The following is a 27,198-nucleotide window of genomic DNA, read 5'->3' on the forward strand; positions in this document are numbered from 1 at the left end:
ACATATTTAATATAGTTCTGGAAGTCTTAGCCATAGCAATAAGGCAGGAGTCACACATAAAAGGGATACAAATTGGAAAGGAAGAGATCAAGTTATCATTATTTGCAGATGACATGATTCTATACATAAGGGACCCTAAAGACTCTATTAGCAAACTGTTAGAGCTGATCAAAACCTACAGCCATGTAGCAGGATACAAAATAAATACACAGAAATCAGTAGCCTTCATATATGTTAACAACAATCACACAGAGGATGAAATCAGAGAATCACCTCCATTCACAATTGCATCAAGGAAAATAAAGTACTTGGAATAAACTTAACCAAGGAAGTAAGGAATCTCTACAATGAGAACTTTTAAACTCTCAAGAGAGAAATTGCAGAAGACACTAGAAAGTGGGAAAACATCCCTTGTTCCTGGTTTGGAATAATCAGTATTGTGAAAATGGCAATCTTACCAAAAGCAATCTACACATTTAATGCAATCCCTATCAAAATTCCAAAGGCATTCTTCATGGAAATAGAAAAAACAATCCAAAAATTCATTTGGAATCACAAAAAACCTCAAATATCTAAAATAATACTGAGCAACAAAAATAAGGCTGGTGGTATCACCATACCTGATTTTAACTTATACTACAGAGCCATAGTAACAATAACAGTGTGGTACTGGCACAAAAAAAAGACATGTAGATCAGTGGAACAGAATAGAGGACCCAGATGTAAGTCCAGGTAACTATAGCCACCTGATATTCAATAAAAATGCCCAAAATACTCATTGGAGAAAAGACAGCCTCTAGATCACAAATGAGCCTAAATAATGGTACCAAACTGCCTGTATTTACTGAAAAGAAAACTAATAAATTAAATTTTTTAAAAAAGGAAGAAATACGAATGTCATATAAGCATCTAAAAAATGTTCTACGTCACTAGTCATCAGAGAAATGCAGATTAAAACTACATTGAGATTCTGTCTCACTCTTGTCAGATTGGCCACCATCATGAAAACAAAGGATCATAAATGTTGGCAGGGTTGTGAAAAAGGAGGAATTCTTCTACACTGTTGGTAGGAATGCAATCTGGTCCAGCCATTGTGGAAATCAGTGTGGAGGTTCCTAAAACAGCTAAAGATTGATCTACCATATGATCCAGCTGTAGCACTCCTAGGCATATATCCTAAGAACTCATCTCATTTCCTTAAAAGTACGTGTTCAACCATGTTTATTGCTGCTCAATTTATAATAGCTGGGAAATGGAACCTGCCTAGATGTCCCTCAACTGATGAGTGGATAATGAAGATGTGGCACATTTATACAATGGAGTTCTACTCAGCGATAAAGAAAAATGAAGTTATGAAATTTGCAGAGAAATGGATGGATCTGGAAAGGATTATACTAAGTGAGGTAACCCAGACCCAGAAAGCCAAGCGCCACATGTTCTCCCTCATATGTGGATCCTAGCTACAGATGATTGGGCTTCTGAATGAGAAGGAAAATACTTAGTAGCAGAGGCCAGTAAGTTAAAAAGGAGATATAAAGGGAAAAGAAGGGAAGGGAGGAGGGTACTTAATAGGTTGGTATTGTATATATGTAAGTCGAATGATTGAGATGGGGAGGTAATATGGTGGAGAATGGAAGCTCAAAGGTGAAAGTGGGTGGGGTGTATTCCCATGGGATATTTTTTATAATCATGGAAAATGTTAATAAAAATTGTGAAAAGATAAAAAAGTTAAATTAAATTAAATTTAAAAAAATAATCTGTATTCTTTTTGTTGTCCCAATGCAGGTCAGCTGGCCCAAGTTCAATGGTCTTAATCTCTCATACAGTTGCAGCTGAACAGGCAGCATTTTGGGCCCAAACATTTCATTCCTGTGCCGTCTCTCTCTGCTCACACCTCTCTATTTCTATGCAATGCAACCCTACACAAATTCTCAGGACATGGACATAACAGCAAGCCTCTCACACAAACTGCTTCTAGCCCAGTCCACACAAAGCTCTTTCTCACCCACATAAGCCAAACACACAGGCCATAGTTCTTACTGCATTCAAATCTTTTAACTCTGATAAGAATAGTCCATCAAGCTATACTTATAGCATTACAGCACTGCAAGGCGTCTCTTAGGCCAAAGTTTCACATCATCCCACATTTCTCTTGAAAATAAGTTCCAAAAGGACAAGGCCACACTCTCAATATTAACTTTATTGTTTCAGTCAGGTTTGCACTGCTGGCAGAAATCACCCATCTTAGAGTAGCTTGTGGGAAGAAAATGTTAATTTTGGCTTATAGACTTGAGGGGAAGCTCCATGATGGCGGCAGGCGGGGGGGGGGGAGGATTAACAGCATGAGCAGAGCTTGAACATCACCTCCTTGCCAGCATTTCAAACAACTGCTATCAGACATCCTCTAAAATGTATGATAAAAAATATGTTTCTGTATTATTATTAATGCCTTGTATATGAATTGATATTTTTGTATATTGCTGCTTTTAATTCGTGTATTCCTCTTTGTTTTAGGGTTTTCATAATTTGAATATATAATATCTTGGTATATGTCTCTTTTATTTCATCCTGTTTGGAGTATGCTGAAATTCTTATATATTTTAATTAATATATTTCACTAAATTTGAGAAATATCAGCCATAAGTATTTCAAATTATTTGTCACTCTTCCCATATCTCTATCTCATCTCATTCTGAGACCCAAATGGTGTACAAGTTGGTATGCTCAAATGTGTCTCATACCTGTGTTCACATCTGTTCACTTTTTTCAATCTTTCTTTCTGCTTTTCAGACTTGCAAGTTTATATTGTCTTCATATTTTCCAATTCTCATCTTCAGGCTCAATATCCATTTTGAATCTCCTTATTAATATTTTTTTTATTTCAGTTACTATGTATTTTATGTCCCAGACATCTTCTTTCCTTCCTTTCTTATTTTGTCTGTCTGTCTTGTATTTTTTATTTCCTTATTTGTTTCTATTTTGTGTGCACATTGCTTTCTTGACTTCTTCATGTACTACTTCAGGACTTGAGGTCATCTTTAGAACAAATATTTTAATTTATTTTCTAGTAGGCCTTTCATTGTTCATTTGCAGGAACAGCTGCAATTATTTACTTACTTATTTATGTAATTTGATTGTGTTATAATTTTTAATTTATTTTGATATCTGATGATTTTTTGTGGTTGTGGTTTAAAACTGATACTTGAGTCAAATAAGATGGTAACTGTGGGAAATATTTTCCCCTTCCCTAGGGTTTCCTGTGTTTATTATTTATTTGGTTGTTTTCAGTTAGCTTCTTTGCTTCAGGCTATTTATATGCCAAGAATAAGCATTATATAAAAACATAAATATGTTTTCAAAATATTTCTGGCCCAGAATCTTTCCTAGGGCATACCCTGTTACTTTCTAATGCTCTTTTGTATACAGTTACTTTAAGTATCCTAGTATTTAGTGTATGTTTCTAAATGGGGGGGGGGGTAAATAGATGAAATATATAGTCTCTTGGAGCTCCTTGGAATTAATATCTGCTAGTGGAGTGAGGGGCTTGCAAATACTGGTGAACATTCAACAGAAATGAGTCTGTACTTTTGTTATCATATGTAGAAGTCAGTTAATGATAGGATATGAATCTTTAATACTGGGAATAAAAGTCACTCAAATTGTCCACACTGAGTCCCATAAACTGTGCAAGTCTCTCCAGCAACATTTCCAGCTGCCTTCAAGGAGCTGGGGGATCAGTAGCCACTGACTGTCTAAGAACTGAAGTATTACAGTTACCTTCTCATTGCTGGGACAAAGCACCCCACTCAAAACAAAACAGCAGATGAGAGGAATTTCTTTTGTCTTGTTTTTTTGTTTTAATTTTTACTTGCAGTATCAAAGGGAAATTTCATGATGGTAGGAGAAATTGTGGGATAAGTAGAGGCTATATATCCTCTGCCAAAGTAGGTAGAAAAACAGCAAAAGGAGAGTGGCAACGAGGACCTGGTTTTAACATGCTTAAGGTCACCCCAAGCAACACACCACCCACAACAAGGCTCTACTTTTCAAATTGCCACCAGCTCGGAACCATTCCATCAAAACACATGCATTGGGGAGGGAAAGCATCTGATTCATAGCACCACATGAAGTTAACCACAATGTTTTCCTTTAATCCTCTCCACTCCCAGAAGTTGCATGATTTCATTACAGCACATAATTTCAACTACATCATATAAATTAATTGTCATCTGTGTAGAAAAACACATTTTTTTTCAACTCTCTTCTCTGCCAATTTCCCAGTGTCCTCTTAGAGTTACCTTTTGAAAATGCAATTTAGTGCCAAGGTAGGTAATGTCCTCTAGGTTGCTGTATTGATCAGCCCACAATAGATTATGTGTTTCTCCCACTGTTAGCATTCACAGGTCTAGGAACCTAGATGTAGAATGAAAATGACTCTTCTGACTATAATTCTTAGTGATTTCCAGTGAGATTATTGATGTATATGCCCACAACTTTGGCCTCTGCTTCTCTAGGTACACAGAAATCTTAGTTCTGAGTTGATGAAAGACTTCCATTGGAAGTGGTTCCATTAAACTAGAAGTGACAATTTGAGTTACCTACAGGTGTGTATGCTTGATACAATCAAAAGAAAATTAGCTAAGCCTCTCTTCAATTTTATTAAGGAAATGTAGGTAGAGAATGGAGATTGGGGCTTTTCTTGGTATTCCTATGTCCTTTCATCAAAGACAAGGAAGCCAAAGTTAAAATATTCAACAACAAGCAGAAATGCTAATGATCCAAAAACTTGAGGATAAAGATCTGAGTCACTACACTAGTGAAGGACCCAAAAGTATCCAAAGTGCTTCTGAAAGCAAAGGGAAATTTCCAGTAGAAGAAAATTATAAATACTAATAACCACATAACATTGAAGAAATGAGAACTGCAACAGTTATGTCTAATCTATTGCTCTTATGATAAGAATGTATTTGTTCTTACTATATGATTTCTCTCCTTATGTTTCTGTATCTTTTCATATGTTTCAGTAGAAATTAATAACATGTTTTTTTCATAGTCAATATAAAATACCTGTTTAGGATTTTCCCCCATTCCAAAAATTCTCAACTACCACGTAGATGTACCAAAATTCAATTCAATTCTGACCTGTACATTTCCATATAATTGACAACTTCTGACCAACTTGACTGTACATTAAGGGGAGAGCCTGATGCATTTCCATTCTCTTTATCTGGATTTTGTTTTTCCTTGTTTTGTTTTCCTTATTTTGCTTTTCCTTACTTCATACTCATCATTTATTTCCAACTTTCTGCAGTACTCACTTTAGGCCTCTATGCTAAATACCAAAGCAGTGACTATTCCAATTATCATTTAACCAGCTTCCACAGCTGTTGAATGTTAACTCCCTATAACAAATTCCATTATATGTATTACTTCTGTTGGTTCTGCTTTTCAAGTCAAACTCAAACTGATATGTGCATGCCCTCATATAATACATTTGTATGACACTCACAGAAGCTCACAATGAGCAGGATGTTTGCCCTCCACTGACATTACTGGGCTGAAAGACTCTCAAAAAGAAAAGCCCTGGACTTGGGACAAGGCTGATACTTAAAAGGAAAAGTAAGGATCACAACATTGACTATAGAGCTGAAAAAATATATTAAAAGGGAAAGATGCCTCCTTTACATTAAACCTATCTTATATAATGTACAAAGTTGTACTATAAAATTGAGGAGAATTCCTCAACTACTCACTCAAGGATGTAAGGCAGGACTCATCCTGAACCAAAGGAGTCTCAGAGCTATAGGAGTGACTGTAAACCAGGCTTCAGGGAGAAGACTCAGAAGACTAAGGCCAAAAAGGAACTATATTTTCTATGCATAATCTAAAACTTCATGCTAGGTTCATAGAACCCTAGAGCTTAATTAATCCTGTAGCTCTCACATAGCAGAGGTCCTAGGCAGTTTCATCCATTGGTTTCCTGAAAGTAAAATATGCTGAAGATAGGAAAGCCTGACAAATCTGTGAAAGTTGTGGAAGTACTGATTCCAGGGTCAGTCTGGAACCATGTCCTAACCATTCCTTCTACATTCCATGCATCTATCTCTGCTAGAGAGCTATTCACATCTAATGCCCATGAATTCCCCAAGAAGCCCTACATTTTAATTGCTCTGAGATGTTTTAAGGGTAGTACATGAAACAAAACTTTGCCTGTGATGATTTATGTACCCTGGTACTATAAAGTGCGATTAAGTCCAAAGTCTGAGGACAGGACAAGTGACATCCTAGGGAATTCTAGGGCAAACTGCACTGGCCAAAGGTAAGAATAGAATGATATGTTTGTGAGATAAAGAAAACAGAAAGAATAGCAAGTAGTTCATGCTAATATTATCTTAGATTGAAATATTGAGTCAGTGCTGCAGGCATAGTTCTATGAAATAGTGTAGGATAGTAATAAAAAAAGATAAAAGTACTGATGCCATAAAGCATACTCTTTTGTCAAAGATAAACCATATATAAATAAACAGATGATTGATGCTGTAGATTATGAAATATGGCATAAAGAGGTAGAGGCTGTGATGGAGAATTCTATTTCATAGAGGAGTTTCATGTAATATACTGCTTCAAAGTTACCCTTTGTGCCAGGTTCTCAAAGAACTGAAGCTAATGTCTGTGAGACACAAGGGGTAACCAAGAACAAACCAAACCGCAGAATTAAATCCAAGGTAAGTTACCTAACTGGTTTATAAACTTTTTTTCTTCCTGGTATTTTTCATGGTACTCTTACTCTCAGTTGGTGCTGCCTTCAGTGTAATCCATGACAATCATTGCTTCTAAGATATTTAAGAACACTAAACCATACATGCTAGTCCAGGCAGAACTGCGTAATATATTTATATTTATACTTCAACTTCCCAGGTTGATATAGGTTACCTATGAAGAGGCCAATGTGTAGCATATCTGACACAGGTCCTTTAGATATAAAATGGTATTCTAAAGCCCATGAGGTATTCTGTAAAATGAAATTTCTCCCATTAATTTGTAGAGTTCACTATCTGTGACATTCATCATCGCCTCCATAGCACCAGTAGATGTAAAGTTGCTTTTGAGCCAAGTGACTTTGGATAAATATTTTTTGCAAATCTAAATTTTCCAAGTTTAAAAAAAAACTGAAAAAAAGATTGGTGTGAGTTCTTGCACAATATAAAGGATCCCACAGTGCTAGCTTGACTGCCTGATGTTTCAACACCCTCCCTTATATAGCTCTTTGATTATTAGTACAGATAAGAAGGTACAGCAAATTTGCAGTTTCTTTCTGTTTTGCCAGAACTTACCTGCTTAAAGGTTCACTTGCTCCATGGAAAGGAAAGAAGCTGGTGAAAAAAAAAAAAAAAAAAAAAAAAGGATTTGAATTGCTTCTGTTTTCTTTGACTCAGTTAAATCACTTACCTCCCTGGAATTTAAAGCACAGAGAAATCTGGGTGTGCGTGGAGCTCCTTCTAGATATTATTTCTTTGTAAAGTCTATTGAGATGCAGACTTCATAAAGGAAATTGCGAAAATCATAAATGCCCTACATGTTAACAGTAATCCAAAGGACCTATCCAACAGAAAAAATATAATAACCATTTTTAGATACCATGGTTAATTTTGAGCAAGTGAAACTATACATTCCCTTAATCTTTGAGACCACTTTTTTTGGCTGGAAATTATTTTGTGAGTTCCATGCATTGTGTTGCATGTACTGACAATTCTTTCTTCTGTGTGGTTTTCTTTTGTATAGCTTTACTACTGATTCCCAGACCAATCTACCATGCTGTACAGGTTACTACCAAACACAGATTTAGATGCAAAGATGTCAGACTTTAATTACTCAGTTTATTTGGAGAAATAATAGGAAATGTGGGGGAAAGGGATAATATTCAGTTTTGAAAACTTTTCAAACTTAACTTGGAGCAGAGAAAGAAACTAAGACAAGATAGTAAATAATATTAAAATCCAATCAAGATCATCCTTCACATAAATGCAGTGTCATTTCTCCCTGCTATAAGGACAGAATTATGTCAGTGCATTATGATACTATCTATTGATGCACACTGGATGGAAAATAATGAGTTTAAACTGGGAACATGAATAATTCTATGAGTAGTTCTAATGGTTCTGAACTAGCACCCAAAAAAGACAAAAGCTACAGTGACCACAAACAAAAGCAAAGAACCACTGTAATCAGGAAGGCATTGGAAATCCAAGAAGCAAACATGGATCCTACACCCAGATTGAATATATCTGAAATGTCATTTTTGAAGATTAATTCATGTCATCATAACTTAATGTTCATAAATCTGTTCATAAAAATATTTTGTCCTATCTCTCTGCTATATTTTTACTCCTAAAATTTCAAATTATGGTTTTAAAATATATGTAGTTATGTAAGCCTTAACCTTCTTAACAAGAATGAGCATAAGTTCTATTTTCACAGAATTACTGAATTACTCTATAGTATATTTTTCACTAGTAATTGTCTACTAAATATGCAACTCTTAATTTGAGAAATAGAAATGAGAATATAAGCTACTGATTTTGCACTGGTCCATTTATGCAAACACATAAACATTGATATTCCTGATTTAGAAAGAAGCAAGGAGAAATACAGAGATCACTTCTGTCATCATTTCTGTACTGAGACACCAGCACAGGGTCCCTTTCACTTTGAGTTAAGGCATATTCAATTTGACAGCTGCATGGTTCTCTGAGTAGGGCAAAGTTAGTCATAGTACTGGCTTTTTTCTTAAATTTTGGACCTCAAAGTTGTAAGGGACTGGCCCAGAGCTTGGGTCTGTGGTATCTTTGGCAGAGGTGACTCACCCTCTGTTTGAACACTAACAGTGCTGCACATTACAAGGCAGGCTGCCCTATTGTTGGCCTTTCCTGCTTATCACCTCCTTCTCACAGCAAATTGAAATAGTGCCTTCCTATAATGCCATCCATTGGCCCTGCTTCTGCCTTCTGGAATATACACAGTCTATATTCCCTTAGGCTTAAAAAACATTCAAGAAGATTTTCTGTCAGTTTGGAGATAGATCACTTACCAAAATGATGACTGATGAATAAGCTGAAGATCAATTCCTGGAGAGTTTATAGCCTCACTTGACTCTCCTGAATAGTCTCTAAAGTGTGTGTGTGTGTGTGTGTGTGTGTGTGTGTGTACTTTCTTGTGTAGTGAATTTAATATTTTTATGTAGTGGGATATTGGCCCAATGTGGTTCAACAAAACATTTCATTTATATGAACATAGAAATGAGTTACATAATAGTCTATAGTTCAAATTCATCCACATAGTGAATCTCTACTGCTAGAAGTTTTACATGTGTAGATGTTATTAGAGGAAATTTAGAAAGGCTGGAGAAGAACATAGGCAATGGAGTTTTACCTACCTAAATAAAAACCACACTTTTCTCTATCTTTTAACCTTTGCCATTTTGTAATAAGCAAATTGCTCAGGGCATCAATTGCCTTAATTTTAAATTGTTTACTGAGAGATTTACATGAAAAAATTATGAAGATTTTAGCTCAAGTTAGTATGTGTTATATAATTGGTAAAAATTATAATAATAGCTATTAAATTATTATTGCTATTTTAGAATGCCTATGACTTTATTTGAGCATATTAACCTGAAATTCATTTTTCCTCCAAATCAGTCAAGGTCACAAAAGTAGCAAAAGTCAGGATAATAAATCAAATTTTAAGCATTTGACTTTAAACTCTTTGATTCTGTTAACAGGCCCAATCTGTCCCTGTGTCACAGGCATGATTAAATAAGGAAGCCAAGGCTTTAGCAAAAATTGAGACTTTTTCCTCCAAATAGTCCCCACAGGAGATAATGCCTATCTTCCAAAGTTGTTGCTTGCTCAAAATATATCTAGATTCCTCTATAGAAAAGATTTCAGAGAAAGTTGAACTTTTAAAATAAATTCTCACTAGTAGCAAATTGTGACTTTTGTTGCCAGAAATAAAATTCACACTCACTCAAAAGTCATGTTTATGTATAAGGCAAGTAATGGAGCTGGGAGCTTCATGCCACACATGGAGCTGTTCCTCTGAAACCAAGCAGTTTCCATGCCTAACATGTAAGTAACCTCAAAATACCACTCCCCATAAGGAATTTTCCTAAGACTTTTGTATTCTTCCCACTGGATTAAGCCTATGCCTCCAAGAACATTTTCTCATGAAAGAGTATGTTTACTCGAAGACATAAATCCTCAATTGTTTGTTAAAAACTTTTGTCAGTCTCTTTCATTTACCCAAAGGCAACAATTTGGTAAAAGATATGTTAAAGACTTTATCCTAAATCCTGAAGATGCAATGTCATCCTGTACAGAATTCCAAGTGGTTAGGTGAAAAGAAAGAATAGCAATGTCATCATGGGGATTGATTCATAAATGAGTTACTATGAAAACTGTAAGTAGGGAGTTTACACTCAGAAACTATGTTGGGAGCCTACTTAGAGATGGTGGAAAATGACTGACCATCTCAGATGTGCTAGAGAATGGAGAATTGTAGGCAGAAAATAAATAAATAAATAAAAATAAGCCCATCAAGAGTGTGCAAGACAACACGGCCATTGTGTGGCTAGCCTGGGGGTTTGTAGTGCTGTGCTACAAAAACAGATTTACAGAAGCAGGCACAAGCAATATAAATAACTGTACTCAAACTATTAAGAAGTTTAGCTTCAACCTTGAGAATGTAAGTAGGAATATAAAGCTTAGTTTTATAACTTAAGGAAAAAAAAAACAATCCTTGGAATCAAGCATGGTGGCACAATTTATACTGCAAGCATTCCAGTGGTGGAGCAAGGAGGATCAGAAGTTCAAGGTCATCTTCTACATAGTGGCACAGTGAGTGTGAAGCCAAACTGAGATACATGAGCGCCTGTTTGTTGTTTTTCCCCCCATTTTCTATTTTAAGTTTTTATTTTATTTTATTTATTTATTTGAGAGCTACAGACAAAGAGGGAGAGAGAGAGAGAGAGAGAGAGAGAGAGAATGGGCGCTCCAGGGCCTCCAGCCACTGCAAACGAACTCCAGATGTGTGCGCCCCCTTGTGCATCTGGCTAACGTGGGTCCTGGGGAGTCGAGCCTAGAACCTCAAACCAGGGTCCTTAGGCTTCACAGGCAAGTGATTAACAGCTAAGCCATCTCTTCAGTCCCCCATTTTCTATTTTAAAGGAAGGAAGACAAAGAGATAGAGAAAGAGAATGGAAGGGAAAAAAAGGAGGGAGGGCGATGAAAAGGACAGAGGGAATCGGGAGAGGAAAGGAAGAGCAGAGGGAGAGAGAAAGGAAATGAAGGAAAAGGAAAGTAAACAAACAATTAGAAAGAGACGGAGAGAGAGAGAGAAAGAAAGAAAGAAAGAAAGAAAGAAAGAAAGAAAGAAAGAAAGAAAGAAAGAAAGAAAGAAAGAAAGGAAGGAAGAAAGAAAGAGAGGAAGAAAGAGAGAGAGAGAAAGAGAGGAAGAGAGAGAGAGGAAGAGAGAGAGAGGGGGAGGGAGGGAGAGTCAGCCAGTCAAGGCAGAGGCCTAAGGAGAACATGGATGCCGCCCAGCCTGCCCTGGTAGGACTAGAACCAGCATCTGACTGGTCTCATCCAAGATAGATCCAAGCAATTTTAGTCAGCCTCTTGAGTCCACAAGCCTATCACCCCTACTCACCTGAGTCTGATGGCAAAGCTCATCCTAGTTGGATGTCTGACCTGTAAAAATGAGCTTAGCCCTTGTGTTACTCTCTTGGCTGCCCATTCTTCTGAACCCTGACACTCCTGATCTCTGCTTTGGTAAGCTCGTTAGCCTTCCCAGTGAGGCTAGGAAGAAACCTGAGGATTTCTTGTTTTTCTGCTTGTTTTCTACACACATTTTGTCTCTTTCTTTTTTTCATTTTGCTTTCCTGATTTACTACGTGTGAAATCTCTCTTATTCGTTGCCTTGGTACATCCTTTGTTCTGTAGTTCTTTCTGAACACCAGTGTGTGAGTCTCTCACTCCGTCAGCTTAGCTAGGAAGGGGTGAAGCACTTCCTGTGTCCAGGTATTTTCCTGTTTGATTCCTATATGCTAAGTTTTTGATGCTTCCTTATTCATTACATGCATGATCTCTCTTTAAACTCCAAGCCCTTTACTCTACATCCTATCTCTTAATCTTTTCTGACCTACTATGTGAAGGTGAAGGGTTTATGCTTTTATACTTTCTTTCCCAAGTGTGTGGGCATGTTTCTTTTTTGTATCTTTTGGCCTGGGCTCATGTGTGTGTGTGTGTGTGTGTGTGTGTGTGTGTCCAGAGGCTTCTTCCCTGAAGATTTCTGTGTGCATAGGTGATTCTCTCTATTTTCTCCATTCCCTTTCCATCCAGGAAAAGAGGGGAATTCCCCTCTGGCTTGAATCTCTCATTTAGCCTTTCCTCTGGAGATGAAAACCTTCCCTAAAATGAACTTCATTATTCATAGTTTACCCTTCTCCAAGTCCATGTTTTGTTTTTGTTTTACTTTTTTTCAATTCTTTGTTAACAAGATAAGGATCCATAAGTCAACTGTCCACAGGCCTGGGATCTCCATGAACCCAAAAAGTTTGTTTCAAAAGGAAGGTAGGACTAAGGTTCCCAGAAAAGCACTGTATCTGCTACAACTACTTCCAGTAAGGCTGATTATACTGATAGAACTCCTGGGACCACAGAGATATGGAATGTTGCAAGACAGAGCCAAATTACTTTGGGCTTCATTTAGCCCCTCAATAGATAATTCCTGCCTACCTCAATGTCTGACCTAATAGGCACATATCTATCAATTGATACGGTGTGAACTTTTTGGAATTTACTGACAGATGACCAGCCTCCATCAATCCAAGGGCTAAGAATGTCATCTGAAACATATGGTGGAGATTTTCTTGCTTTGCTGTGACTGCCTACCTGATGGTCAGCCAGTGCATTGAAAAATGCTTTGATTTATACCTTTCTTCTGCTCCATATCTATAAAACCTTCATGAAATTGTTAATGATGCAGGATGTTTGAGTTTGGGGAGTCCTCAAATATATGAACCCCAATTTTGGGTCCTCTCCTATCTTTAGCAAAGAGCTGATAAAGACTGATTCAAGAAAGATAAATTATGAATTACTAAGTTTAGGGAAAGTCACAGATTGTGGAGTTTATTTAAGGTAAACTGGGATCAAGGAAGAAGGCTAGAGCAGGGTCATAAGCACTGCAAAGTAGGGAACACTCACTCATGTGGAAGACACTGCATAGTCTTTGAGATTCATCAAAAAGAATTGGTAGGGGCAGAACCATAAACACATGGAAGATAAAACTTAGGTGCTAATATAGGCAGGTTTAGAAGAGACAGAGCATCTGCCTTGAGCCTTCCCATGGAAGAAGGTTAAGAAGACAAATGATGGTGGCTTGTGGAAGAATAGCAAATAGAAAATATCAAAGAAGAGACCAAGAAATTCAGATGAGAAATGAGTAATAAAGAGACTTAAGACCCATGGTGACCCAGATTTGTCGTCATAAATTAGACAAATAACAGGTCCTGAGTTAGAGAAAGCACCAATATGGTGGATCTAAAGGATAAAGGAAATACCTATGTGGTAAGTTGAGAGATCACAAGAAAATCAGACATGTAATTAAAGTGAGAAGTCACCCCAACGTATAAAGAAGAAGCTATCAGAAAAACTATCCAGAATAAGAAGCAGTGTTTTGCTCCTCTACTCTCCCAACCACCACCGCTGGGAAGCCAGAGTGAACAAGGAAGGGGAGAGAGAAAGAGGGCGAGAGACTGAAAGTAACAGACAGACCTTTATAGTCTATTGAAAATGGATTATTTCCTCAGATTCAGGTATGTAAGGGGAAGACCTTATTGGTTTGGTCATCTGAAGGGCAGACCCCAGAGGACAGCCCACCTAGGTAGTATGATAGACCATGGGCACTGCAGCTGTTGTAGATGAGTCTCAATCAGACGAGAGTTGCATTTCTGCCAATATTTCCATTCATGCCAGAATATGGCATGATCAGTTCTCTCTGCTCCTCTGTTTCTAACAAAAACTGCCTAAAAGAAGCTAGCTTCCTCCTATTTTTCTTCATTAGCATGTTGGAATTTGGAGTAACATAAATCTGTGTTGCCAGGCCATGGTTGTGATGGCAATGGAAAGTTACTGAAATGAGGCAGTTACTAACAGCAGAAATTTCCCAAGATGAGATTGAAAAGAATGAGGAAGGGTGACTAGGGAGGCTGCTGTCACCCTCTTGTGGCTTATTGCATATTTAACTTTTTTTTTTTTTTTTTTGGTTTTTCAAGGTAGGGTCTCACTCTGGCTCAGGCTGACCTGGAATTCACCATGTAGTCTCAGGGTGGCCTCGAACTCACGGCGATCCTCCTACCTCTGCCTCCCGAGTGCTGGGATTAAAGGCGTGCGCCACCACGCCCAGCTTTTTTTTTTTTTTTTTTTTTTTTTAAGGTAGGGTCTCACTATAGCCCAGGCTGACCTGGAATTCATTCTGTATTCCCAGGGTGGCCTCAAACTCATGGCGGTCCTCCTACCTCTGCCTCCTGAGTGCTGGGATTAAAACCAGGCATGGTGGTGCACGATTAACTTTTAACTCCCATATCCCTGTTGTAATCTTTGTTTGCCAAGTTGCTATATTCTTGTAATCTTTTTTTTTTTTAATTTTTATTTATTTATTTGAGAGTGACAGACACAGAGAGAAAGACAGATAGAGGGAGAGAGAGAGAGACAGAGAAAGAATGGGCGTGCCAGGGCTTCCAGCCTCTGCAAACGAACTCCAGACGCGTGCGCCCCCTTGTGCATCTGGCTAAAGTGGGACCTGGGGAACCGAGCCTCGAACCGGGGTCCTTAGGCTTCACAGGCAAGCGCTTAACCGCTAAGCCATCTCTCCAGCCCTCTTTTTTTTTTTTTAATTTTTTTGTTTATTTTTATTTATTTATTTGAGAGGGACAGACAGAGAGAGAGAAAGAGGCAGATAGAGAGAGAGAATGGACACGCCAGGGCCTCCAGCCACTGCAAACGAACTCCAGATGCATGTACCCCCTTGTGCATCAGGCTAGCGTGGGTCCTGGGGAATGGAGTCTCAAACTGGGGTCCATAGGCTTCACAGGCAAGCACTTAACCACTATGCCATCTCTCCAGCCCAATTCTTGTAATCTTCTGTAGCCAGCTTACTCAACTACCACTAATATGCTTTGTAACCCAAACTTGCTCAGCCTTCATATTCTATAAATTCCTTTACAAACCTGAACTTGGGGCAGACGCCATCATGGAGTGATCCTGGTGTCTCTACACTGGTATGAATAAAGTTCCTTCCTTCACCTGACTCAGCTGCTGGTTCTTGACTTGCAGAAATTCCTGTAATATTTCTGGAGGCCCCAGCAAGATGTTGCTGCCATATGCCCATTAGTCATAGGGGCTACTACTTCTGAGCCCTGCAGCCCACTTGCAGCCCCCAGAACAGAGATGTTTGCACCCCCAAAGTGTTACTGGGCTCTCCTTCCAGGAACCCAAAGGAGGATATGAGGCCTCAGAGTGGAGTTTCCACTAGGTAAAATGACAAGGGCCACCCTGGGGTGACAGACAGGAGCTGGCATAGGCTGTTCTTCATAGGAGGTGATGGGATTCTGGAGTGGCACTGGGCTCTGAAGGAAAAGGTGATTGTAACTGAACTTTGAAGGGGTTCCAAGGTGATGTTTCTCCCCATTTAGACAGAGTTTAATGGTAATAACAAGGGAACAAATGTTTTAAGCTCTGAATGATTGTGTGTGAATATGAGATTGAAAGTGATGGTTCCATGGCCATGTGGCTAGGAAATCTGAGTAGGCTCAAACTTGTTCTGCTAAGGTCATTTCACCTATACAACACTCACCTCCCATAATAAGAGGTAAACAAGCATGGGATTTATATGTGGCCCTAAGGTAAGACCTCTTAAACCTCCATGAGGCAGCCAGCCAGGGGGCATTGAAGTGAAAGAGAACTAACACTCTTCAGCTCTCCACCTTCTCCTAGGCACATACTACATGAATCCAAGGGACATAGGAAATTTCAAAATGTGTTCCTCCCGGTCCAAGTGTCAGATCCAGACTCCTTCAGATGATATTAGACAACCTTAAAGTAGGCTATGCAGGAGATTATGTCATCAGGATGAAACCTTCCAAATTGAGAAGCCTCTGTGAAGTTGAATGGCCTTCTTTCAACATGGACTGGCTGTCAGGAGGCACAATGAATTTGCCCAAAATTAGAAGAGTGAGAGAAGCCTGTATGAACAACCCAGGTCATCCTGATCAATTTCTCTACATAGACTCCTAGTATGCCCTGGCCCTCAGTCCTCCAGACTGGTATGTTCTTCAGGAAGCTACAGCTCCTGTATTTGGCCACCCACAGTACTATGCCTAAGGGAAAACCACCAAAGCCTCCCATTCACCAAGGCCATGAATAGGACTCTGAGCCCCTCTATACCTGTCACCTCTGACTCCATTGAATAGGTTTGGAAATCCAGCCCTAACCACTGAACTCATACAATCAGAAGCCTCCAGGGCCAACGAGGTTCCATATCCCAGCCTTTATCTGCCCTTACCCAGAATGATAACACCTATGATGGACATGATGCCCCATCAGCATTGGGTGCCTTGCATTCAACCAAAAAATGGAGAAGCTCCCCTAACTCAGGCCACCTCACTACTGGGAAAGGCCTGGGGCCTCTCTGTCCACTCTGGCATGTTCCTGGACCATCCATCCTCTGCAAAGTCAGAACCATTCTAGCTGTCCCTCTCAGCTTGATATATCAACCCTTGAATACTACTGACCTGAATGATTGCCAGCATACCCCACTTTACTCAGAGAAGCCCCAAGCCATGATAGATTTCCTGAGCTCCATTATGCAGAACCACCAGCCAACTTGGAATGTCTGCCACCAGTTTCTTGGCACTCTTTTTGACAGAAATGAAATATGGCACATCCCGCAAGCAGCCAGGGCATGGCTTGCCACTCAGATCCCTCAAGACTCACTGAATTTGAAGTGAGTTGGCAACACCACCTTCCCAGATGAGTGACCTAATTGAGATCCCAGTACCCAACAGGGGACACAAGCCCTTGATTGAATGCAGTGAGCTATCCTAGAAGTAGCCCAAGCAGGAGCCTATGCAGCTAACAACTTAACTCAAATAAGTGAGATCATACAAGGGGAGAAAGAATCCCCCAGTCACTTTTATAAGAGACTCTGTGATGTCTATCAGAGATTTACCCCTTTCAACCCAGAAGCTCCAGAGAATTGATCAATGGTCAACACTGCTTCCATCCAGCAATCAGCCTACAATGTGTCCCAGAAGCTGCAGTAACTGCAGGGGTTGCCTGGGATGAACATAGACCAGCTTTTTGACATCTCCTATAAGGTGGTAGCCAACCAGGAGGTAACAGTTAAAATTGAAAAGGAAAAAAATGGCAAGAAAAAAAGGCCAGAATTATGGTGATGGTCCTCTGAGAGACAGGAAACCCAGGGAGGCCCAGGCCCAACCTTAAGGGAAGAAAATACTAAAAACCCCTAAGAAATATCAAATGTGCAAATTGAAGAAAAAAGAGCATTGGAGTAATGAATGTCCCAAGTGGAAAGAGGGGTAAAGGAGACTGAACAAGTGCACTGGACACAAGGGGCATTCAAATATATGGTGATCATTGCCTCCAGACAAACACAGCACCAAGAACCTCCCTTAGGGTTTGACACCAAAAACCCCACCTGTCAGATTGAAGGTGACTGAGCTCAATTGTGATTGGTCCTCAGGAGTTCATGGTCAGAGTTGATCTAGAGGGCCAAATCATGGACTTTATACTGGACACTCGTATTGTCATTTCTGCAGTGATTTTTCCCACTGGAAAACATACTAAAAACTCTGTCACCATTATAGGGGCAGTAGGGCCCACTAAGAAATACCAGATTATGAGCCATGAGACTGCTTGGTGAGATACCACTGGGTTTCATCATTGATTCCTATGCGTGTCTGAGGCCCCAGGGATTCTACTAGGCAGACTCGCTATCCAAGCTCAGCACCACAGTAGCTATGGACTTAAGTCCTGCAACCACCCAACCCTGGGCCCTGCCTATGTTGACAATGGAAGTTGACCCTGCCTACCTTGACATCAAGAAGAGGAATGGAGGCTACTCCAAGAGGCACCAGGGGAAAAGATACAAAGCTCCTCAAACATCGACTAGTACCCAGAGTGCTTTCCCAACTCTGGGACAAACAAGGCAGAACTGGCCTTGTGAGGGGTCACCCTCTGGTGATTGCGGCAGTCAAAACCAGGTGCCACTCCAGTGAGTCAGAGACAATACCCTGTCTCCTTGGAAGCCTGACTGGGAATAGCTACCCCTTCCCCATCAAGAGACTCAAGAAAACCAATCTCCATGGAACAATCCTTTGCTTCCAATGAAGAAACCAGAAACCAATGACCATCTGCCAGTCCAAGACCTCCACACAGTCAACGATGGCACTGAGACTGCACCCTGTGGTCCCAACTTGTCAATGTTGTTGAGTTTGACAGCTGCAATGGCTGCTGTCTTTACATGTCTAGATCTGAAAGATGCCTTTTCTGCCTGAGGCTGGCAGATGATAGCTAACCCTTGTCCACCTTCAAATGGGAAAGCCGAGACTGGTTCACAGGGAAAAATAATTTGCACTTGCCTAGCCAATGGGTTCAAAAACTCCCCTACCATATTTGGAGAGGCATTAACAAAAGACTGAGAAAACTGCTGGTCCACTGAGTATACCATTTTTCAATACATGGATGATCTGCTGCTAGCAGTCCCCATGAGGAAGACCTGTGAGAAGGAGACTGAAGAGCTACTGAACTGGATATAGTCTCTAAGAAAAAGGCCCAGATCTGTCAGGAGTCAATCACCTATTTAAGGTATCCCCTCAGCTAGGGACAGAGGAAACTAGGGGAAGGACAAAAGCAAGTGATATTCAGTACTATGGTCCAAAACAAAGAAATAGCTCTAAGAGTTCCTGGGGGCAGCTGAATTTTGTTGGCTCTGGATCCCGGAGTTCTGCCCCATTGCCAAATCCCTCCATAGCACCCTCCGAGGGCCCAGTTCAGACTCACTAAAATCAGGAGAAGAAGAATATGTTTTTAACAACTTAAGAAAAGACTGAGTGACGCCCCCTCATTGGCACTCCCAGACGTCACCCACCTTTTTTCTCTCTACATGAATGAGAAAGAGGGAATTGGGATGGGGGTACAGACCAACATCTAGGACCATGGAATAGTCCAGTGACATACCTATCCAAAATACTAGATCCTGTGGCCTTGGGATGGGCCCTTGCCTCTGGGCACTGGTGGCCACAGCAGTACTTGTGCAAGAAGCAGACAAACTAACATTGGGACAGAACATTACTGTCAAAGTGACACATCTATGTCACCTCTTTGTTAAATGGAACAGCCGGCCACTGGATGACTAGGGAGTGACTTTGAGTGGAGGCTACCCAAACCCTGAACCCAACCACATACCTAAAGAATAGGAGGAAGATCCTGTCCATAACTACAAGGAGGCTATGGTGGAGGTAGGCTACTCCCACCCAGATTTGAAGGATGGGCCACTCCCTAACTCAGAATTGGAACTCTGTACTGCTTGGAGCCTAAGTTTTACGTGGTGACAACCATGGACAGTTGAGGAAGACCAGCTTCCCAACCACTGGTCTGCCCAAAAGGCTGAATTATATGTACTCACAAGAGCACTCTTTATCTAGGAAGGGAAGCCAGTCACTATCTATACTGACGCTCAGTATGCTTTTGCCTCCCTACATGTCCATGGAGGTATATATCAGGAAAGAGGGGGCAACAAAATCAAAAGCAGTGACAAAATCCTCCAGCTCCTAGAAGCAGTCTGGGATCCCTGGGTGCTAGCAGTGGTAACTTGTCAATCCCACACAAAGAACAAGGATGGAGTAACTCAGGGGAATTAGCTAGCAGAACAGGCAGCCAAACAAGCATCTCTCCATGAAGGCACAGTCTTTACCTCTATCAGCTATGAACTCCCAGAAGATGTGTTTTGTACTTTTAGCACTTCCCCCGAGTTGCCGAGATATAGTCCCAAGGAGAGAAAAGAGGCAATAGACCAAGGGGCAACCGAGGACCCAGGGGGTTAGCTCATCACTTTGGATGGTAAAGACACATTCTCAGAGTGAGCCTCACCGAATCTGGTTTGGCAAATCCACAAGTTGCCTTACCTGGGAAAGACAGTCCTCAAGCTGAGTTGAGAGGATGAAAAACAAACAAACAAACAAAAAATCCTAAACTCTACAATAGCTAAGCACTGCCAGGAGACTTGTCACACAACAGTCTGGTGGTCCAGAGACATTAGCCCAACAAGCTAGCAAAGCTTGCCTGCGATGTGCACGGAACAACCCCAAACAGGGCTCCCAAGCCCCATTGTTGCCACAGAAATGGGGTTCCTACCAGTTTGAACATTTAGAAGTAGATTTCACAGACATTCAATCCAATAAAGGGTACCAATATTCACTAGCTATTGTCTGTACCTTCTTGGGCTGGGTGGAAGCCTTCCCCACCCATGCATAAAAAGCCTAGGAAGTATCTCAAGATCTGGTCAGAGAGATCATCCCATGCTTTGGGGTCCCCATGAGCATCAGATCAGACAATGGCCTGGTCTTTGTCATCAAAATTGTTCAAAATGTATCTAAAGCAACGGGGCTGACTTGAATTCTTCACACATGGCATCAACCGCAATCCTCAGGCCAAGTTCAGAGGATGAACTGGACCCTTAAAATTGCAATGACCCAGTACCAGCACAAGGGGGAAGGAGACCAATACAGAGAAAAATCAACTCCTACCAAATCAGAAAGCCAGAGCCTCAGAGGCCCCCAACACCTCATCACTGAAGCAGACCAAAAATGAACCTAACATGGCTCAGGTATATTTTGTGGAAGAGGGGGCAGAAAGAATGTCAGAGCCACATGTTGGGTCAGATATGCAGAGACATTTATCACACCAATAACTGTGGGCTAACTCCACAAGGCATGACCCATATACCTCCACAAGGAGGGGCCAATGAGGAGGGGGTAGGTCATGGATAAGCTTAATGATGGTACCAAACTGCCTGTATTTGCTGAATAGAAAACTAATAATAAATAAATAAATAAAACTTCAATAACTACATACTGCCAGGAAACAAGTCTCTCCTGGTCAGAGATTCTACTGTTGGTGCTGTTCAGAGTGCATTGCTGACCCTGGAAGGATGGATTCTCCCCTTTTGAAATCCTGTTTGGGCACCCTCCCCCAACTCCTCCCAAAGGACTCTGGTGACCTTCAGGAGTACAGAAAAAACTTGCCTCCAGCACTTCCTGAAAGACTTAGTTAGCACTGCCAAGGAGATCATGGACACCTGAATTTTCCCCTTTCCCTTGTAGTCCAGGGATGATTACATCCCTGGATCCCAGCAGACTGGATCAGGATCATAGTCCCAGTACAGAGATGTTTAGATCAACAATGGGAAAGGCCATACCAAATTATACTAACTACCCCCTCAGCTCTTAAAGTTGCAGGCATCAAGCCTTAGGTACATCACAGCCATGCTAAGGATGCTATGGATCCAATAAAAAAGAGTGGACTATAAGAGCCATCCTGGACCAGCCTCTAAGACTGACAATATCTAAGTGGCTACAGAGTGAAGATGAAACTCTCACCCTGCTCCCCTGAATGCTCCTTCTGATTCTATAGATGCTCAGCCAGACCAGCTTCCATCCACTCTCCATGACCCTGTCAACTCAGCTATTCTGGAAAGCAATGCTGTCCCAGGGCAACCCTGGTTTCTGGACACCTGTCAACATAACTGACTGTGCCCTGGAAGGGCCTTGACTTATCTTTTTCAGGTGGTGCTTCAGAGTTGAGAGTAGCACCCCAAGGATCATCCCACGGACCTCATCATACTGTGACAGAATTGCCAGTGCTGGAAGAACAGACTGTTATACATGTACTTGAGAACCACCCAGGAGATTGTTCCATATGGATGGGTTCCCAGAGGACAGTATAACAAATGCAGAGGAACCTACTGGTCCTACCTTAAATACTGGCTGTGCATGGACTCTGCTACACAGGGACCTGGGAGGGAGCTCCTATGATGGGGCAAGGAATTAAGGCTGTGACAGATCTCAGGGGGAAATGAGCCCAAGAGGGCATAATAAGGGAAATATCTATAGAGAAGCCCTTCCTGTGGGGAAGCCATAATTTCAGAATGGGTTGGTATAATATCAACACAAGGGATGCCCTGTGACTAGTTCTTTCAGTAGCCAATGTGATGGTACCAGTCATCAGAGTCGACACTCAGGACCTTTTTTGCTGAGAAACTGAAAGAACACACCCCTTAGCAGTAACGTGTATAAATTTGACCCAGATGCCCTTCTAATAAAGGTGCCTGAACTGTTGAACAGCAGCCACAAGCTATTGAACCAAGATAACCCCCACCTGTGAAGACTGCTAGATGTGCTTGAGGGCAAGCCAGATGACCCTGTGGAAGCCTGATGCATTGGGGGAAGAAAAAAAAAAACTGAAATTGTGCATATCTGTCCTTTGCACCTCCAGCTCCTAAGGGAGCTCACTTTGCTAGCCCAAGAAGCACATATACCTGCTATACTGGAGAAATCTACTATCTGGTTTTCCTTACTCCTGACTCCAGGTAGAGAGGTACTAAAACACTAATCATATCATTACAAGCAGAAGAGGAATCCAATCCTACCTACCTTTCTCTTAGGAGCAGGCCTAGTGGGCACAACTACCAGGGCCACAGCAATTAGTCTCCAACAAGTCCAGCATAGCTAGATGTCCAACCAAAGCATGTAAGACCTTGGTCTAGTCCAACAAAGCATTTTCACACTACAGAATGAAATAAATGCTCTAGCAGTGGTGGTACCACAGCACCATGGAGGTTTGGGCCTGATTATAGCAGAAAAGAGGGGGGGTTGTGTTTATTTAATGGGAAGAATGTTGTTTCTGTTCAAATCAATCTGATATAGTTAGAGAAGATGCTAGACAGCTACTTGAAAGGATACAGGACAGGGCAAAAGAAAGTGAATCTGTATTAGTCATTGCTCTCTAGAGGAACAGAACTGATAAAATGAATTGTATTAAAAGGGAATTTATTGGATTAGCTTATGGCAGTCCAACAATTGCATGCTTCAGGCCTGAGAGTTAAGGAACCTAGTAGCTTCTCAGTCCATGAGGCTGGGTGCCTCAGCAGTCCCAATTCGGCACTGAAGGCCTGGAGGTGGCCTGGAAAGACATTGCTCTTCAGTCAATGCTCATGCATCTTCAGTCCACACTGGTCTTCATTCCACACTGGAAAGCAGCAAGCACCACCATAACTAGCACCCAGGTGGGAGGAGAGGATACTTTCCTTCCCAGAGATTCCTTAGATAAAGTCCCCCTTCCAAGAGGGGCCACCCACTCTGGAGGAAGGGCTCACCCCGAGGGAAGGATTCCTCCTTTAGTTAATCCTTCCTGGAAGCAATCTCATAGACCCACTTATAAGGAATGTCTGTGGATTCCTAAACAGAGAAAGTTGACACAAAATTAACCATCACAGGTATACCCTTTGTCAACTTATACTAAACCATATCTCCTTACATCACACTTAGTTTCCAAATGAAGATAGTAACAAGGTCATAATTCTGCCTAACATGACATACCTATCCCACATACAACTGGAAATGCACAATCTCCCCCCAACACAAAGCAAGGATCCATGAGAATGCTTAGTCTGTAATATAAGTCAAATATAAATTCAACAGCAGTTAACTAGCAGATATGATCTTAATCAGCATTAATTACCTAATAGAGAAATAGAGGAAGAAGAAAAACATCTTAATATTGGTGTAGATATGTAAACTCTTTACAAGGTAGGACAGAAACACTCATGGCAATTACAGTCTTCATTTTGTAACTGGTCATGTGGCCTTCACTGGTATTTGTAACTACCTTCTTCTTTTACCCATTCTGCATTTCCTCTACATTCAGCAAGAATCTCAGCAGATCTTGGTTCTTTACCTGGAGGGGTGACCCATACCTTCATTTATGAAGGATCTGGGACATTTATCACACTGCTTTGATTGGATTGTTTCAATTGTCTATTGAGTTTAGTAATAGGGCATAATAACACCAAGAGATGCCCTAAAGGACTGTAGCTGTTTCTTAAAAGGCCATGCCACCATTCTATCAAGCCAGCTGCTTCAGGGTGGTGGGGCACATGGTAAGACCAGTGGATTCCATAATCATGAGACACTGCTGTACTTCCTTGGCTATGAACCTAGTTCCTTGGTCAGAAGCAATGCTTTGTGGAATACCATGATGGTGGATAAAGCAATCTGTAAGCTAACAGATGATAGTTTTGGCAGAAGTACTAGATGCAGGAAAGGCAAGTGCATACCCAGAATAAGTGTCTATTCCAGTAAGGACAAAACACTGCCCTTTCCATGATGGAAGAGGTCCAATGTACTTAACATGCTACCAAACTTGCTGACTGGTCACCCTGAGGAATGCTACCATGTGGGTGCTCAGAGTTGGTCTCTGCTGCTGGCAGATTTGGCACTCAGCAGCAGTCATAACCAGATCAGCCTTAGTTAATAAAAGTCCTTGTTGTTGAGCCCATGCACAACCTGAATCCCTACCACCATGGCCACTTTGTTCATGGGCCCATTGGACAATGAGAAGTATGGTTGAGGAAAGAGGTTGACCATTATCCACAGAATGGGTCAGCTTATCTACTTGAATTTGAAGTCATCCTCAGATGAGGTCACTTTCTGATGAGCATGGGACACTAGTATCTTTGTATCCTTTGCCATTTCAGAGAGCTTTATCCACATATATCCTCCCCAAATATCCTTCTTTCTAATTTTCCAATTGTGTTCCTTCCAAGTCCTGGACAATCCCACCAAACCATTGGCCACAGCCAATGAAGAAGTATATAAGTACAAATCTGGCCATTTTTCCTTTCAATCAAAATGTACAACCATGTGTACTATCCATAGTTCTGCCCGTGGTGAAGATTTCCCTTCACCATAGCTCTTCAGAGTTGTCCAGAAAGGCTCTGTAATGCTGTGGTTGTCCACTTCTGGGAGGTGCACACTAAATGTGTTGAACCATCTGTAAACCTGCACTATTCTTCTTCTATTCAGTCAATTGATATAGGGCTCATCCCATAATGCCATAGGTACATGTTTGGGGACATAAGGCATTATAACAGGAGTATCAGCCATACGTATTTGGGCAACTTCCTCATGTAACTTACCTGTACCTTCAGGGCCTACTAGAGTCTGATCATGGCTATACCACTTCCACTTGCTGATGGACTGTTGCTGTGCACATCCAAATTTATGGTCTGGTGGGCCAGATAACACCCAGATCATAATGGGCAGCTCAGGTCACATAGTAACTTGATGTCCCATTGTCAAACATTCAATTTCTACTACGGCCCAATATCAGGCCAAGAGCTACCTCTCAGTGGGAGAATAATTGTCTGCAGATGATGGCAGAACCTTGCACCAGAATTCCAAGGGCCTCCACTGTGATTCAGTTATGGGGGCCTGCCAAAGGCTCCAAACGGCATCCCAATCCACCACTGACACCTCAAGTACCATTGGATCTGCTGGATCATATGGCCCAAGAGGCAGAGCAGCCTGTACAGTAGCCTGAACCTATCGAAAGCCTTCTCTTGTTCAGGGCCCTACTGAAAACAAGCAGCTTTCTGAGTCATTTGGTATATGGGATGGAGTAACACACCCAAGTGAGGAATGTGCTATCTCCAAAATCTAAATAGGCCCACTAGGGGTTGTGCTTCTTTCTTAGTGGTAGGAGTGTCCAGGTGCAACAACTTATCCTTCACCTTGTAAGGAATATCCCTGCATGCCCCACACCACTGGACTTCTAAACATTTCACTGAGGAGGAAGGTCCTGGGATTTTGGATGAATTTATTTCCTGTGCCATGCTGTACCAACAATTCCAGAATGGCTGTGACTTTCTTGCTCATTTGATCCGGACAGCAAAATGTCATCAACAAAATGGACCAATTTAACACCTTGTAAGAAGGAACAGGCGATCAAGTTTCCTGAAAACTAAGCTATGACACAGGGCTGGAGTGTTAATATAACCTTTAGTTAAAATGGCAATGGTGTACTTCTGACTTTGCCAGCTAAAGGAAAATTGCTTCTGGCGGTCCTATGGACAGGTATAGAGAAGAAAGCATTTGCAAGAGCAATAGCTGCATAGGAGGTACCAGGAGATGTTAATCTGTTCAAGTAGAGAAACCACATCTGGTACAGCAGCTTCAATTAGAGTCACTACCTAATTAAATTTCGGATAATCCACTGTCATTCTCCAGGATCTGTCTGTTTTATGAACAGGCCAAACAGGAGAGTTAAAGGGATACATGGTGGGAACCACCACCCCTGCATCCTTCAAGTCCTTTATAGTGGCATTAATTTCTGCCATCCCTCCAGGGATGTGATAGTCCTCTTGGCTCACTATTTTCCCTAATGAAAGGAGCTCCACTGGCTTCCATTTGGCCTTTCCAATCATAATAGCCCTCATTTCACAAGTCAGGTAACCCATGTGGGGGTTCTGCCATCTCCTAAGTATATCTATCCCAATATACATTTGGGAACTGGGAAAATATCCACAGGATGGGATCGGGTATCCACTGGACCCACTGTCTAACACTTGCCAAAATTCCACTGATCACCTGTGCTCCATCTCCATAAGCACCTACTTTAACTGGAGGGCCCATGATGTTTTTCTGGGTCTTCTGGAATCAATGTCAATTCAGAGCCAGTGTCCAGTAAGCCCCAAAAGGTCTGATTATTTCCTTTTTCCTAGTGTACAGTTGCCCTAGCAAAAGGCCAAAGGTCCCTCTGAGGAAAGATGGGACTAAGCTTAATAATGAATCTTTTGGGGATTATGAGAGGTTTTTTTTTTTTTTTTTTTTTTTTTTTTCTTTTTTCTCAAAGAAACCCAGCCACCCCCTTCCATCAAGAAGCTCAGTATGTATAAACTGGCTCAAGTCTGGAAAGTGATTAAAAGGCCTTGATTCTCTGTGGCTATAATTCAAAGTGGCCTTTTGTTCCTTTGCTCTGCTTATATAAATCAAGGAGGAACCTA

General features: G+C 41.2%; 1 pseudogene; it reads right to left on the bottom strand.

Annotated features, from left to right (window-relative positions):
• Positions 1-24,117: 24,117 nt before the first annotated feature.
• On the bottom strand, positions 24,118-26,876 carry LOC123460695 (annotated as a pseudogene).
• Between the last annotated feature and the right edge of the window lie 322 nt (positions 26,877-27,198).

The sequence above is a fragment of the Jaculus jaculus genome, chromosome 5 (assembly GCF_020740685.1).
Source record: "Jaculus jaculus isolate mJacJac1 chromosome 5, mJacJac1.mat.Y.cur, whole genome shotgun sequence".
Taxonomy (NCBI): Eukaryota; Metazoa; Chordata; class Mammalia; order Rodentia; family Dipodidae; genus Jaculus; species Jaculus jaculus.